This window comes from Dermochelys coriacea, chromosome 5 (genome assembly GCF_009764565.3).
Source record: "Dermochelys coriacea isolate rDerCor1 chromosome 5, rDerCor1.pri.v4, whole genome shotgun sequence".
Lineage (NCBI taxonomy): Eukaryota > Metazoa > Chordata > Testudines > Dermochelyidae > Dermochelys > Dermochelys coriacea.
In genome coordinates, this window is record NC_050072.1 from 50,123,997 (window position 1) to 50,139,785 (window position 15,789).

Here is a 15,789-nt window from a genome sequence, read left to right on the forward strand (position 1 = left end):
TAAGGAACAAGAGAGAGGCTGCAGCACTAGAGAGCCAGACTACAGGCCCAGGAACTATGAGAAGAGGGTGTCAGGCTTGCAGAACTAATCCCCACACATGGCTAAAAGGCGATGATCCAGTGGTGAGTCAAGTGCCCTTTGACAGACCTGTTAACAAAACAAAACAACAAAAATGAAGCGTGTGGTTGAACAAAAAGAAGAAGGTAAGAACTTACAGTAGGCTAGTATGGGAGGGAGAGGAAGGAATGGTAAGAAAGATCATCCTTCCTCCCTAAAAATCCGGTTTTTGTTTACTGTTTTCTTTGGCAAAAGATGGCAGCCCAAGTCACAAAAGTGGGCTGTGATGATCAGGTATTGTTGCAATCTGCACTATGCATAGCTCTATCTAATCACATCTCTTCTCCCTTTTGGCCACTTACTTAGAGTTCCTGTTGTTTCTTTGATGGTATTTCTGTGGGTGTCTTATCAGGGAGGGCTTTCTGGCTGTTTATCTTGGTAAGCCATTTTGTGGGAGGAGCATAAGTTGTTTTTTTCATTGGGTTTCTTGTTATACAACTATGTAGGGGCTCTTTGGTTTGGCAGCTTCTGCATTGTTTTTGTGGCCTGTCATGATGGCTTGTCTGCCTAGCTGCCACTTTGCCACCTCTGTGCTGACTTGTGTCCCGTGCTGCTCCACCCTTTCATGTGGCTGCTTTCCTCTTCTCTCAATAGAGACAACATGACAGTCTCCACAAGAATGAAGTAAAATATGACAGCATCTTGGTTTGTTTGCCTTTTGGATGCATATCTGACACTTACATGCAGTATGGGCCAGAACATGAGCAGAGCACCAGGAGCTTCCCCTCCACATCCTGCACAAGGGCCAGTCACAGTCACCATCCCTGCATTTGTATGAGCACAGGGATTATTTCCTGCTGGGCACACATCACCCTAAGGGGAATCGGGAGGAGTCAGTGCATCTTCCTGCCACCTTCTTCGCACAGCTGCACAGTGGGGGCCAGGCCCACCATGGAATTAACAGGCACTATCCGCCTCAGGAGTCCCATTTCCTCCACAAGCACCCCTACTCTAGGATGTGCCTACATGACACAACTGAGCTCTCCCCCCTCTGTCTGCACCTATAGAACATTGAGAAAACTATATTAGAAGTAGGGCTGTCAAGTGATTAAAAAAATTAATTGCGCTGTTAAACAATAATAGAATACTATTTATATAAATGTTTTTGGGTGTTCTATATTTTCAAATATTTATTTCAATGACAACACAGAATACAAAGTGTTCAGTGCTCACTTTATATTTTTATTACTCATTTTTACAGTGCAAATATTTATATTTTTCAATTCATTTAATACAAGTACTGTAGTACAATCTCTTTATCATGAAAGTTGAACTTACAAATGTAGAGTTATGTACAAAAAAATAACTGCATTCAAAAATAAAACAATGTAAAACTTTAGAGCCTACATGTCCACTCAGTCCTACTTCTCGTTCAGCCAATCACTCAGACAAACAAGTTTGTTTACATTTGCAGGGGATAATGCTGCCTGCTTCTTGTTTCCAATGTCACCTGAACCAGGCGTTCACATGGCACTGTTGTAGCTGACATTGCAGGATGTTTACGTGCCTGATGCGCTAAAAATTCATATGTCCCTTCATGCTTAAACCACCATTCCAGAGGATATGCATCCATGCTGCTGATGGGTTCTGCATGATAATAATCCAAAGCAGTGCAGACCAATGAATGTTCATTTTCATCATCTGTCACAAGTCCCCAACAGAAAGCTGATGTTCTTTTGTTGATGTTCGGGTTCTGTAGTTTCCACATCTGAGTGTTGGTCTTTTAAGACTTCTGAAAGCATGCTCCACACCTCATCCCTCTCAGATTTTGGAAGGCACCTCAGATTCTTGAGTCGAGTGCTGTATTTATCTTTAGAAATCTCACATTGGTACCTTCTTTGCATTTTGTCAAATTTGCAGTGACAGTGTTCTTAAAACAAACAACAAGCTGGGTCATCATCAGAAACTGCCATAACATGAAATATATGGCAGAATGTGTTTTATCGGCAGAGCAGGAGACCTACAACTGTCCCCCCCCCCAAGGAGTTCAGTCACAAATTTAATTAACACATTATATTTTTAACAAGCATCATCAACATGAAGCATATCCTCTGGAATGGTGGCCACAACATGAAGGGGCATACAAATGGTTAGCATATCCGGCACGTAAATACCTTGTGAACATCTGTTCTCACTTTCAGGTGACATTGTAAATAAGAAGCAGGCAGCATTATCTCCTGCAAATGTAAACAAACCTGTTTCTCTTAGCGATTGGCTGCACAAGAAATAGGACTGAGTGGACTTGTAGGCTCTAAAGTTTTACATTGTTTAGAGTGCAGTTATGCAACAAAAAATCTACTTTTGTAAGTTGCGCTTTCACGATAAAGAGAGTGCACTACAGTACTTGTATGAAGTGAATTGGAAAATACTATTATCATTTTTATAGTGCAAATATTTGTAATAAAAATGTGAGCACTGTACATTTTGTATTATGTTGTAATTGAAATCAATATATTTGAAAAATGTAGAAAAACATCTAAAATATTTAATAAATTTCAATTGGTATTCTATTGTTTAACAGTGTGTTAAAACTGCAATTAATCATAACTTTTTTGGGTTAATTGTGTGAGTTAACTGCAATTAATCAATAGCCCTAATTAAAGGAATGTTAAGGTTGCAAAGATAAGCACTCCGTGGTTAGTAATGCCAGAATTAATGCTGCCTATGCGACCTTTATTCAATCACCTTGTGCATATGCTTTGATAGTCTTTAATTATGTACTGTTTTTCTTCCACAAAACTCTGCCTCATTCTGTGAACTGATAGTTGTTCAATATTGCTTTTTATCCTCATCCAAAGTGTAGCTCCAGGCCTTATTTAATGCATACCATCCAAACCCTCCATAGATTTCAGAGTATTAATTGCCTCCTGGGTGTTTCTATGGTGCGCTCATGGTAGTATCCAAATTCTTCACTAGCACTGAATTTATCTTAACTCCCTGGTGAGAATAGATGGCTTTATCCCATTTTACAGATGCAGGAACTGAGGCACAGAGTGATTAAGGGCAAAATTGACAAAAGTATCAACTGCCTTAACCTTGAGATGATCCATTCTCTTCTTGCTGTCCCCTGCTTTGTTCACTACACACTTCCCAGGGGTTCTACAGACAACAGCCTCATTCACTACACAAGCCTTAGTCATTCCCACCCTGTGCACTGAATGGGGCAGAGATCCTGTTGGGAGGAAAAAAAGTGTGATCTCATTGAAGAGACATATCTCAATTCTTATGCACGGGGGGCCAAATTAGGGTTGTACAGACTATCTTAAGTGTGGCTTTGCCTAACTTTTGACTGCTTGACTTTGCAACCTCAATATTCTTTCAATGTAATCTTCTGATTGCTGTAGTTCCCAGTAGGCTGTTATGTAAAACCAACACAATCTCTAACTTGGGAAGTAATTATTAGGAAACTAGCTAACTTATTTTAGCTTCTGTTAATGTGATTATCAGCCGGAAAGGAGGACAGCCAGCACTATGTTTCTGTCAGCTCTCCACAGACATCCAGCAAGTGCTCTGTGGGCCACGGGCCACATTGGGAACTTCTGTGCTAAGCACTGTCCAAAAATACAGATAAACATGGTCCCCATGGAGCTTCCAGTCTAAGTAGATGAGCAACATATGTAAGGTGGGGAAGAGGGAGACAAACACAGACAATCTTTTCTATATGTAAATGCATTTGTTTTGTTATATTTTGTAATTATATAAAGAAGTAGTGCTCTTTCCTCGATTGTCCCTCCTTCTCTAACTCTTTGTGGGCTTTGTGATGGCAGTAGGTTACAGGAAGGAATAGTAGTGATAAGGATTTGGCAGTGTGGGGGACATGGGGCATGGTCCATTCATAAGGGATGTCATGGAAGAAAGCACAATGAGATTTGTGGGAGGGAGCATATAAAGCTTCCGGGAGTGGCTCACAGATATGGGTGCCAACCTCAGTGTAGACTGCCACAAACTAGCTGATGGTTGGTGAAATCTATTTATAGAACACACAAAGTATCCAGTGTGAACTCCTCAAGCACTAAACAGCCTTAATATGGAGTCATGGACAATCCCCTTGGGCATTCCCATCTATCTTGCCACCCAGGCAAGCCTTCCTTTGTGAGAGATGGTCCCTTACATAAAAAATCACAACAATATTCAGGTTTCAGAGTAGCAGCCGTGTTAGTCTGTATCAGCAAAAAGAAAGGAGGACTTGTGGCAACTTGGAGACTAACAAATTTATTTGAGCATAAGCTTTCATGAGCTACAGCTCACTTCATCAGAAGCATTCAGTGGAAAATACAGTGGGGAGATTTATATACAGAGAACATGAAACAATGTTCGTTACCATACACACTGTAACGAGAGTGATCAGGTAAGGTGAGCTATTACCAGCAAGAGAGTGTGTGTGGGGGGGGGAGAACCTTTTGTAGTGATAAAAGTGGGCCATTTCCAGCAGTTGACAAGAACATCTGAGGAACAGCAGCGGGGGGGTGGGGGAAAGAGGGAATAAACATGGGGAAATAGTTTTACTTTGTGTAATGACCCACTCCCAGTCTTTATTCAAGCCTAAGTTAATTGAATCCAGTTTGCAAATTAATTCCAATTCAGCAGTCTCTGGTTGGAGTCTGTTTGTGAAGTTTTTGTTGAAGAATTGCCAGTTTTAGGTCTGTAATCGAGTGACCAAAGAGATTGAAATGTTCTCCGACTGATTTTTGAATGTTATAATTCTTGACGTCTGACGTTCTTTCCCCTGATACAATATTCAGGTTACTCCCAGTCCCAAAGGATCATCACTTACCCCAAATCAATTGTACCTTAGATCAAAGACAATGCTTGTAGTCAATCCTGTTGTGATGGGTTCGGTCACAGAGACCCCCTCGGGTCTGTCACTGGATGTGCTGGAATTTAGAGGGCTCGGGGCTCTGGCAGCTGCTACCACAGCGGAGCCCAGAACCCCTGGATAGTGGTGGCAGCCAGGAGCCCCCAGGGCTCCTCAGTGATTTAAAGGGCCTGGGGATTTAAGGCCACGCCTCTTCCGGTTGAGGCCACACCCCTTGCTCAGGACTCCAGCGTACCAATAAATCCTCTAACTTACTTTCACCCCTGGGTAAATCTCACCCTCAGAGTTGTTCCAATAAGCTTCTTTCACAGACTAGACTCTTAGGGCTTGACTACACTTGCAAGTTACAGCGCAATAAAGGAGCTCCTGGCCACACTAGTTCACTATCCATCCACATTGGCAAGGCACATAGAGCACTCTGTCTCCATGGCTACAGCCCTGCAGGTACTCCACCTCGGCGAATGGAATAACGTTTGCTGCGCCCCCGCTGGAGCATTGTGGTGCCGGTGTGAACAAGGTGTTGCTTTACTGAACTCTGATCAGCCTCCGGAAACGTCCCATAATCCCCTTAAGTCAGATGGCCACTCTTGTCATTGTTTGGAATTGGCTGTAGGAATGCGGAAATGCCCTTTGAAAGCTCCGTTTCTGACAGCTGGCTGCTTATCTCCTCTGAGAGAAAGAAACCATTAGTGTGAAATGCTGTGTGTGTGTGTGTGAGAGAGAGAGAGAGAGAGAGGTGGGGGGGGGTCTGCTGCTGTCTGAACTTACAAGACAGCATGCTGACATGCTCTCAACCCCCCAAAAACGCACTCTCCCCCCACATACACACAACACACACCCTGTCACACTCCACCCCACTCCCCATTTGAAAAGCACGTTGCAGCCACTTGCATGCTGGGATAGCTGCCCATAATGCTCTGCTCCCAATACTGCTACAAGTGCTGCAAATGTGCCACACCAGTATGCTTGAAGCTGTCAGTGTGGACAGACTGTAGCGCTTTCCCTACTGCGCTCTACAAAGGCTGGTTTAACTCAAAGTGCTCTACATCTGCAAGTGTAGCCATGTCTGGGCCCAATCCTTTCCCCGATACAGTTCTTTTTAGTTCCAGCTTAGGTGGTAACTAGGGGATTTCTCATAACTGCAGCCCCCTTTCTTCTGTTCCACACCCTTTTATATCTTTGGCACAGGGCGGGAATCTTTTGTCTCTCTCTGGGTTCCCACTCTTCCTTCTAAATGGAAAAGCCGCAGGTTTAAGATGGATTCCAGTATCGGGTGATATGGTCACATGTCATTGTAAGACCTCATTCTTCATTGCCCACAGGCTGGCCCTAGGTCCACAAGAAGGCTTACAGGTAAATAAACCATCTACAGCCAATTGTCCTAGTCAATGGGTGCCATCAAGATTCTAAACCACCATTAATGGCCCACACTTTGCATAATTACAACAGTACGTCAGAGTTAACTTCATATTTCTAGTTTTAGATACAAGAATGATACATACATACAAATAGGACAAACACACTCAGTAGATTATAAACTTTGTAATGATACCTTACAAGAGACCTTTTGCATAAAGCATGTTCCAGTAACATTATATTCACACTCCAAGCATATTTTCATAAAGCATATGGAGTGCAACATCACACCTGTAATAAAGTAACAAAAGATTTATTAATTGGAAAAAGAAACAAGAGTTATTTACAAGGTTAAAGCAGGTAAACATACACACAAAGAGTTACAGTCTTAGGATCCAAAAAGTAACAGAAGCTGCTGTAATGTGCAAACTCTGTGTGTCCTTTAGGGCTAACCCAAGCTAAGCAACTTGGGGATCCCTTGCTCATTCTTAGAAATGTTGCCCTCTCCAAATTTCAAGCAGCATAGTGATACAGAGCCTTCTGGTCAGGGATTTTTATTCCCTTCCCCCAGAGTTCAAACTGTGATGGGACATGCACATACCCTGGTCCCCTCTTCCTGGGTGTGGAGGGAGCAATCAAGAAAATCTTTTGTCCATTGATGTTCCACAATGGTTCATCTGGCCTTCTTTTGCTGGGCAGGAGATGCCAACTTTTATGTTAAACTAGTATTTCACACTAGGTAATGCTTCTATCCTGGTTTGGGTGTGTTCCAGTTTTATAGCAAACACTTAAATCTTAATTTATAACATAGGTTACAGATATTATAAATGAGATTAATGCATGCAGCAACCCACATGCATTTCATAAAGACTAAACACATTCTTATAAACTTAACATCTATTTTAACAATGCTAACACACAAGTGAACCAGACTGGTTTCCAGATATGCATTTGTCAGTGTTCAGTGATGCCTAGGGGCCTTGGCATGAGCTGGCATCTGGTCTGCCAGTGTCATAGAACAGAAAAGCAGTTGGTTGAGACTGGTCTTATTGGTGGCTCTGGCTCTCTGACTAGCAGGGAATGGAGTCCCAGAGTACTCCACTGAGAACACCCAGTCATAAAGCCCCCAACACTTCCATGAGGGCAAAAAAGCACTTGGCCTTAAAGAAGAGACCTTGTATATCATGATCGAGCTCAACCATCACACACTTTTTTAGGGATCCCCCAATTGCATATGCTTGTCATCCCTTTGCTGTGGGCATGGAACTCACTTCTCCTTATCAGCCTATCCCACCACTCTTTTAAACAGCTAAAAACAGCACTTTCCTCATTTGCTTTTTCTAGCTTGAACCCTGTTGGTCCCAGACTTGGAGCCCTCCTCCATCCCCTTGCTCCCGTTTTAGCTCCGCCCCCCCCCATATTTGTTGTTCTCATCTGAAGTTCTGGGAACTGCTTTAACAATGTTCTAAACTGTGTTTTTGTTCCATTATGCTGTGTTTCTCAGAGCACCTTGCCAAGGGAGGTAGTTTATAAATACTATTATTATTGTAAAGATGTAATCCTGCAAAATAATGAAATGTGGCTGACATGAGCAGACTTTGAGCCATACATAGTTCTAGATCTACAGAAGGAAGGAAGGAAGCTGAGAGCTGGGTATACTTGTGTGCTCTCATTCTCTTCGGGGGCCCCTTAGCATCATAAAATGTTTCTCTGATGATCCGTTCTTTTAACCAGGCCTGGGGAGAGTTTCGTCCCATTTCTGTCCTCTTAATAATGGAACAGTGAATGAGTTTAAAGAAAATTAGGCTCTCTCCAACGATGTGCACTTCCCAAGATGTTCTCATTGCTGCCCTCTCATGCTTGAAAGCAGACAAGCACCTGTCCTGGTTACCAGGGAAGGTCTAGCTGCAATCAAATGGCTAAATTCACCCCCCAGGTCTATGCAAGCCTCTTCCAGTGGCCATAGGAGGCCAGCCAAACGTGGGTGTGCTGCCTAGAGAAAAGGCATGGCCAGGATGATGGAGAATGGCAATGATTCCGTGCGTCTGCCTCCATCAGCAAGTACCTGTGGAGTTGGCAGTATGGTCTCAAGCTTCCCTTCCCTGGCAGAATCCTCAGGGGAAATAGGAAGCCTCAACATCGCCTGTCCTCCCCGCCGGGTAAATCCCCACTCCAACACAATAGGACCAGACTGCTGCAGGAGAATGTAAGGCACACCGGGCTGTGCCAGATTCAATCACTCTGGGTGCAGGAAGCCATCTCCCAAATGGACAGTCTGTCTTCCCTTCTGTGGTCTCGCTAGTTTTAAGCTAACCTGAATTAACCCAAAGTAAGACTGCCCACCCAGCCTTTTGCACTGCAACTGGCTTAAAATCACGCCTTTGAGGAGACCTCGTATATGGACTTCCCCACAGTCACCCTTGTCTTTGTAGCCTCTCCATTAGATCATTGCAATGCGTTGTATGTAGGAGAACTCTTGAAGCTACAGCCGGTACGGAATGTGGCTGCCCACTTAGAGAGTTTCAGAGTAGCAGCCGTGTTAGTCTGTATTCTCAAAAAGAAAAGGAGTACCGGTGGCACCTTAGAGACTAACAAATTTATTAGAGCATAAGCTTTCGTGAGCTACAGCTCACTTCATCGAATGCATCCGATGAAATGAGCTGTAGCTCACGAAAGCTTATGCTCTAATAAATTTGTTAGTCTCTAAGGTGCCACCGGTACTCCTTTTCTCACTTAGAGAGTGATAATGTCAGACACAGGCAGCATCTAACGCTCCTCTTTTGTCTTTTCTGAGTACAATTCCGAAGCGTCGATGGACCCATCATACGCTATGGTTTGGATCCTGACTATCTGCGAGACCGTCTTTCTCCCTGGACTCTGCCAAGAAGGCTGCGATCAGATGAGGGGCTTTTACTAACAATCTGTAGGCGTAGCTATCTAAACGGTAGAGACAAGGTTTTCAGTGGAGGGTCCTCGGGTCTGGCATTCACCCCCTCTTCTACGCATGCTTGTGAGTAAGAACTTATGGGGGGTGGGAATCCCTTTTGTTTGCTGGTATTGTACTTTGTATTCGCTTTTCGGCATATGTGCCCAGAGACTGTTTCCATGGGTGCCCTTTGTATTAACTTCCACACAAACAAATACTCCTCTGCAGGGCGTTGTGCACGCTAATTAACGTCTGTGCGGTGCTTTGAGATACTCAGATAAAAGAAACCTATATAAGGGCAAAGTATTAATTCTTTTATGCGCAGTATCCTTATTGTGGAACTCCATGGGCTTCTTCTGGCTTAATCATGCGAAGGAGGTAGCGTGTAACAGGAGTCTCACTCTTCATCGCCCATTAAAATGGCACGTGAAGGGGGAAAATACTTTGTATTTTGCTGTATTAAAAGAGGCGATAAAATCAATTCTCAGGATTCCAGGCTCGGGATGTGACGTCTAGAGGCATCGTCAGGGACTGGGACGATCAACGACCCCTCAGGGTCTTTTATTTTATTTTTTTGTGAATTACTTTTATGAGGGTGAGTGGACTGGACTAGAAAGGGGTTTGCGAGACCACAGCCACGCACGGGAGTGGCGTTTTACTCCACAGCCAGTTCTGCCTTAACGCGGCCTTAGAGGCGGTTAGAAAAGGAGTACTTGTTTGGTAACTGAGGCAGCAGTTGCATATGCTCTAATAAATTTGTTAGTCTCTAAGGTGCCACAAGTACTCCTTTTCTTTTTGCAAATACAGACTAACACGGCTGCTACTCTGAAACCTGTCATTAGAGGCGGTTAATATATGATCCAGAAGTGTCACTTTTTGTAACCCTGCAAAACCCAGGGGCACTACTTGGTTCGCTATTGTATTGGAAACAATAAAACCTGGAAAGAAAAAGGAGCCTGCGTTGATCCAGCTACCTGGAGACTAGCTTATGGAGCAGGATGTGTTTAGCGTGACTCGGTTTGCTGGGACAGAAGCCCCGAGAAGCCGCCAGCACTGGCCATGACGAAGAGTTTCTTGCCGTAAGGTGGGCTGCGCACGCCTGATTCAAACCCAGACCGCAGCTCTTTAGTTTCGACTCTGTCACGATCGTCGTTTAGAGCAGCTTAAAAACCCCTTCGGCGGAACAAGCAAGGGCGTGATTGGCTCCAGCGGGACTGGTCGAAGCCCGGGGGGCTTGGCAAGGTAGCCGAGCCCTGTCCGCTCTCCTCCCGCCAGGCGCTCTCGCCTGCGCTCCGGGCTCAGATAAGGCGAGGTCCGAGGCACCGGGACTCGGAGGAAATAGGGAGGCGAGGACGTTCCTCCTCCCTGGGCGCTGGACACGTGGGGCGCTATTACGACCGGCTTAACCATGATCGTTCACTCCCTCGCCCTCTCCATGATCCCCTCCCACCAAGGCTGCCGGTGAAGGCGAATTGGGAAATCCTATGTCTGGCTGCCTCAGTTACCAAACGCAGCGCCACTCACTCGAGAGCAACTGCTCTTTGAGCCAAGGCAAACACTGCTGCGGCACGATTGGCTCCCCAGCTCGGTGAAATCCTTATCGGTTTGGAGGGTACAACGCCCGATTTCCTTTGACCTTCGTGTTTACCAGAAGCACGCTCCCTGAAGGGCATCTTAAAGTCTTAGGAAGACGGGGGAAGAGAGAGAGGGACTTAGCCACGGCCACAACGCACGAGAGGAAATACGGTGACCACGGCAATAATTTCAGGCACAAGGGTCCCAGAACGGTCTTTGCAAGGAGCGTGGGCGACCCACCCACTGGCTTCTGTGCTGTTTAAACCACCATGCAAACTTTCCCAGAAGCCTCGAGCCTTTATTTATTGATGAGAAATTCAAAATATAGCGTGTCTCCAATATGAATATGCGAGGCAGGAGGTCAACAAATTTTGTACTGTCTGTGCCAGCTGGTGATCCGTATATCAATATGTGAAAGCATCCAATCACCCTTGTCTTCGGAGAAAATCAGGAAAGCTAAACAACTGAACATCCACTTTAATGTAATAAAGCTACTCTGAAATAATAACACACTTTCATGTTCGGTATGTACTGAGAAAGTAACGCGTTACACCACTTAGCCACGTTAATCCCTTGATACAGGCTCACAAACGCCTATAATTGGAAATCTCATGTAAACGCTGTCTCTTGATGCAATTCAGATGGGTTTCTATGTAAACAGAGACTTGGACATTATAATAGAAGCAGTTCTTCAATCGGGAATTAACTTGTGCGACTGCGGCATTGCTTATATTTACTCCTTTATGACTTTCTTTCTGACTTCCCTTAGGCGTTAATTTGTTAGCCCCGTACTAAGATTAGATCATTTGACAGCGCACATTGTGATCACCCTCTCCAGAGTGCGAGTACAATTTGTAACGTGGGAGTTTGGTGGGGGATCGCTTATAAGGCACTTCCCACGCAACCGGTCACTTTGACAAGGGTCGCTTACATCAAATTGATGAAGTCCCGGGTATTGAGAGTACAGGTAGGACAGATGTTTTGGTGGGAACGAATGTTACACACGTCTCTCATGCCACCCCTCCCCAATGAAGATAAATAGCCGGGACTTAGGGTTTGTTTGTGTTTGTCCTGCGTTTCGGTTTCCCCGCGGTGGAATAAATGGAGCTGAGTGTAGAAAAGGAAACGATAAGAAATGCAGTGTGGGGGAGCTGATGTTAAAAGCACCTACCGTCGGCAGTGCACACAGTGCCACTCGTTTCATGACTTTACCCACGCGTGCAGGGTTCGCTGCTGGGGTGGAACGTTGCCCCCGAACGCGCTGTACTGTGTTTTGCTCCCTGGATTGCAATAAGGAAACCGGAGTCACGAACTGACCCAGATAAATCAAACCCTTGTAACAGGGCAGGAAGCGGTCCCTCTGTTGCGGGTTTCCCTGTCGACGATGGTCCGTTGGAAAGGACTGGCGTTCCCGTGTGTCTCGGGACTAACGGGGCTGAGACGGAGGCCAGCTCGGGACCAGGTCCGAGCCAGGCGCGCTAGCGAGCCGGACAGGGAGCCACAGCACGTGCGTCTCCCGGGGCCTCTTGCTGCCCCTGCGGGGTTCGGCGTGCGGCATTGGCCACCCCGAGCCCCACCTGCCTCTGCCTAGCACCCTCGGGGCGGTGTTTTGACTGGTCACTGTGCTCGGGGAGCACAGGATTCAACGCCCCTCGCCTCTGATTCTGGGGCTGGTTTTCAACCTCTCCTGAGTGAACACTGCCCAGGGGTAGGTATCAGGTTTTCCTCCCCGAGCTGCCCCTTTGTGGGGACACCAGTTGCGCGAGATTACGGGGGAGGGGGTCGTTATCTGGCCCAGTAATTGACCACTGGCGATAGGATTATTAATTAGCATTGAGCTGTTCCTCAGGGGAGGGGCGGAGCCGTGTCCCTGGCACACAGGGCGGCGCAGTGCCCTGCCCCAGATCTACCCCAGGCGCGGGTGATTGCGTGGCCGGCCAGGCGGAGCGGCGAGAGAAACCCCCCGCTCCGCAGGGCTGTTTGCCCAGCGTTGCTGTCGATGTTTTAATTTCTCTTCCACTCCGCTGGGGTACATTTGATATCCACACGGCTCTGTGCGGTTCAAAAGAGCTGTTGACAAGCAGACGGGATATCTCAACGTCGAACCCTCAGGCGGGAACTAGCTTCTGTGCGCTTAGAAAACGAGGTTTGTCTCTTCCAAGGAGCTGCCGTGGCACAGTGCGCTCTGCTGGGCACCTGGTGCCCCCCCCCCCCCCCAGAAATCGGCAGCCTGCACTAATGCCATGAGCAGACACCGTCTCTTCAACTCGACTTCCTCCCCCACTGCACACCTGGGTTTTGCCACCAAGACTTAAAAACCAGAACTGAGGATCTCCCCTCCCTAAGGAAACTGGACCATAAGAATTGCGACAGCGCATCAGACCAGCGGTCCATCCAGTCCAGTGTCCTGGCTCTGGCAGTGGCCAGGATCAGATGTTCCAGAGAGGAAGGTACCAGAAACCCCAGTAGGCAGTCATGGGAAGACTTACCCATGAATCAAAGTTTCTTCCTCCCTCCTCCGGAGTCAGAGGTTTGCTCATGCTCTGAAGGGTAGAGTTCATATCCCTTCCAAACCTCTCCAGTGTGTTCTGTTTTGGCTTTGTTTGCTTTTAAATCCCTGGGGCTTTTGTGATCCAGATGCATTTCTAAATAGGCTTTTGCTGAATGCAAATTAGCCTTTACATTTATGAAAAGGCTTCACTGGATTTCACTTGGATTAGTATTGGCCTGTTTAATTTTTCATTTGTTAAAAATAAATCCCTTGAGAGAAAGTCAACGCATTTCTTGGGGGGGGGCGGGAGAGAATCTCATACAGCCCCAGACCAAGGGGACGCTTTCTGAGAGGATTCTGGGTTGAGTGACGTGCGATCCTTTGTTTGGCTGCTATTTCCATTAGTTTTAATGTAAGATACCCAAGACGTCAGATTCTGTGACAGTTTGATTAGAAAGGCTAAGATGGAAAATAGGTGTCACCTAAAGGGCACGTCCCCAGTGATTAGGCTTCATGTAATTCATCTCCAAATTGAGGGAAGAGCTACTAATTCACCTTTTGGAAACCGATTTCGGTCTGCCTCAATCTTTTGAGATGAAGAAGATGAATTATGGCTACGGATATAGCTCCCTGTTCATGACCTGGCTATTTCTTTAGCATTTATATTGTTTTAACCCTATCTGTTTTAGCTGGGTTCTGTTGGAAACTAGTTAATGTGATTAATGGGAGGCCGGGAAGAAGTGACACACATTTAGGGGGCGAATGTTATTCTAAACTTTAAATAAAGAAAAGTTTGGGGGTATCGAGGAGTATCTAGCCCGTCCTGTTAAAAGCGATCTCGAACCCACAAAGATAAAATTCTTAGGGCAAAAATACATACATAAAAGGAGCCTGCATATTGGAATGAGGTGATCCGCTGTTGATTGCGGATGATTTGAGGTGAGTAGGATGGATGGAGGGACCTGCTTCCTTCTGCAAAGAAGGAAAAAACTGTTCTGAAAGGCTGAGCCGTTCGATTTCATTTGGCTTCATTCTCTGAATTCCCAGGTCGCCCTGACACGGAATCTTTCCTAACGTGCACTTGTTTTTAGGTAACATAACAGTAAACATACACTGCTAAGGCCGTAATAAGCCAGTTGCTGCCTTGATTCTACCCTCCACTCACATTTGTGGAGTTCGACTTTGGAAAACGTCAACAGATTTGTGTTGAACCCTCATGGAATAAACTTCTGGGTTTCCTTACTTCGGAAAAGAAAGCAAACTGCTCCAGTTGGTGGGTTTTAGCCCCTGGACAAAAATAAAAAAATAAATGTGATTGCTCAAATTTATCAACCAGTCCCCATGACCAGCTTTTCTTTTTGTCTGTGTTTGTTTTCTCAAGACCTAAGCAATTTTTAATATACTATATCCTTCCCGCTTAATCCCCTTCGTTTATTGTATAATTACAGTTTCAAAATGATTATGTAATTAAAATCATGTTTCACTGCTGCATACTTCAAAAGGAAGGCAACCTTCCCCAGCATTATTTGCTGATGATGTAATAATTTCCCTGTGATATTTAAAATAAACACATTAGTTCAAGAATTCTAAACATGTCTGAAAGTATATAGTGGAATTGATTGGCATAAGGCGAGGTTGTAAAGCAACGGTGAAACCTATCACTAGTTTAATATATTTCTATGCTCCCATGCAGTGTAAATTATAGGATAATGGGGTGCAGGCGATGGTAAGCTCTGTTTATATAATCCATTTCTTCACACAAGTTCCCATTGCTTTTCCTTCCCTTTGCTGTATGTGGTGGTTCTCTGATCCTACTGACCTCAGCCATGTGTTTTCACTTTTTCTTCTGATCTCAATTCCATGACCAGCGGGGAATAAAATACAAATTGAATAGTAACCATTCACAGGCCACTCTTTTCAAACTGTTGTTAAGCCCTCTTTGTCTTGTCTAGCAATTGATAGATAAATGTGTTGTATTTTACCCAACTCTCTCTCTCTTTCTTGTAAAGCTTTGTTGCCTCACTGGCTTAGTCCATCTTTTAAAAGAAAATAATTTCATCAGGGCTTGTCACCAAAATGGACCGTTCCCTTCCTTTGCAGCTCAACGGGGTGATGGCTAAGCAGTGGAATTTAAAAAGAATGAGAAGAAAAAAGGAACAGCCCCCGCATTTGGTCGGTATATTCCCAGCATGAGTGAAGGTTAATTTTAAATGTGACTTGTTTCCTTTACGTGGTAAATAAGATGCTCCCCGGGTTGCATGCAGATACTCTCTGAAAAGAGGAACTTAAGTGCTTGAAAAAGAAAAACTTTTCCCTTGCCCTTTCATTACAAACCTGCTTTCTGCAGTGTCGAGAGAGGCCGAGGCTGTTTATTCAGCTTTTCTTGAAAACGAACAGCAACTAAGAGAAGTTTAAACAATCTCCTGTTATTTTTGGGCTTGTTTTTCCAGTGGTCTCCTCCTCGACTTCTTCCTGGGGTTATAATGCAAAAGAAAATAATTTTGGAAA

At 45.1% G+C, this 15,789-nt stretch overlaps 1 long non-coding RNA gene across 1 annotated transcript; it reads left to right on the top strand.

Moving 5' to 3' along the window:
* The first annotated feature begins 13,119 nt into the window (after positions 1 to 13,119).
* LOC122460388 lies at positions 13,120 to 15,448 on the top strand. The gene is made up of 3 exons (XR_006281664.1): positions 13,120 to 13,240; positions 14,373 to 14,554; positions 15,291 to 15,448. It is a non-coding gene; the product is annotated as an uncharacterized LOC122460388 (long non-coding RNA).
* Positions 15,449 to 15,789: the final 341 nt, after the last annotated feature.